Source organism: Apium graveolens, chromosome 8, assembly GCF_009905375.1.
Source record: "Apium graveolens cultivar Ventura chromosome 8, ASM990537v1, whole genome shotgun sequence".
In the NCBI taxonomy this organism is placed as follows: Eukaryota; Viridiplantae; Streptophyta; class Magnoliopsida; order Apiales; family Apiaceae; genus Apium; species Apium graveolens.
In genome coordinates, this window is record NC_133654.1 from 81,686,634 (window position 1) to 81,688,131 (window position 1,498).

Sequence of the window (1,498 nt, forward strand, 5' to 3'; positions counted from 1 at the left end):
GTTGTTAAACAGACTGCTAAGCAAAAGGTAAATCCTGTTAAGTTTGTAGCAAAAACTGTAAAGTCTGATTCTGAAAAGATGAAAGAGTCTGTGACAGAAGTTAAGGAAAAGTCAACTTCTGACAAATTAGAACAGGATAAACCAGCTGAAGTAAATATAAGCTTAATGATAAAGAAGCATCTTAAGCATAAGCTGAAAGAGATTAGGAATGTCAACAAGGTAAAAGAAGCTAGGAAAAATAGGAATAGAAAGGAAGGTGTGAATAAAAGCAATAATTATACGCCTATTCCTAATGCTCCTAGAAAGAAATGTTATAACTGTGGAAACTCTAACCATCTTGCTTCTTTTTGCAGGAAAAATAAAGATTTAAACTCTTTACCTCCTAAATCAGGAGTTAAGAGTCAGTCTGTTAAGTTTAAGCCACAAAATCCTTGTTTTCATTGTGGTAGTTTATGGCATTCCATTTATACCTATAAGGAATATCATAGTTTGTACTATGATTATTATCAAATAAAACCTTCTTTGAAGAAAGTTAGTATTATTCCTTCTAGTGTAAAGTCTGATGCAAAGTCTAATATAAGTTCTGATAAACAACATGTTAGCATAAACTCTAAAATTAAATCCGCTGCAAATGCTAACAAACTTAAAAAGGCCAAAGCATCCAAGCAAGTCTGGGTCCTTAAAACTAACCATTAGTGGTCTTTGTGATTGCAGGTCAACAGGAAAAATATCCTAGTGCTGGACAGTGGATGTTCAAGACATATGACTGGAAATAAAGCCCTGTTATCAGACTTTATGGAGAAAGTTGGCCCAGGAGTTTCTTATGGAGATGGCAACATGGGAAAAACTCTAGGATATGGCAATATCAATTTTAGAAATGTCATCATTGAAACTGTAGCTCTTGTCTCAGGACTTAAACACAATCTGCTAAGTGTGAGTCAAATATGTGACAGAGGTTATCATGTAGATTTCTTTGAAGAACACTGTGAAGTTGTAAGCAATTCTACAGGAAAAGTGGTTCTGAAAGGTTACAGGCATGGTAACATTTATGAAGCCAGACTTTCAACAAGTACTGATGGTTCTGCAATTTGTCTGTTAAGTAGAGCATCAATTGAACAAAGATGTAATTGGCACAAAAGACTCTCTCATTTAAATTTCAATAACATAAATGAGCTAGTAAAGAAAGATCTTGTGAGAGGACTGCAAAAGTCAGTATTTGCTCCTGATGGCCTTTGTGATTCATGTCAAAAGGCAAAACAAAGAAAATCTTCATTCAAGAGCAAAACTGAATCTTCAATTCTTGAGCCTTATCACCTACTGCATGTTGATCTATTTGGTTCAGTCAATGTCATGTTTATTGCAAAGAAAAAATATGCTATGGTTATAGTGGATGAGTTTACAAGATACACTTGGGTGAATGAAACTACATCTACTCTAACTGATAATGTCAGACAGCTGGATAAATTGGTCAAAGATTCTGTTAAAATAATAAGAAGTG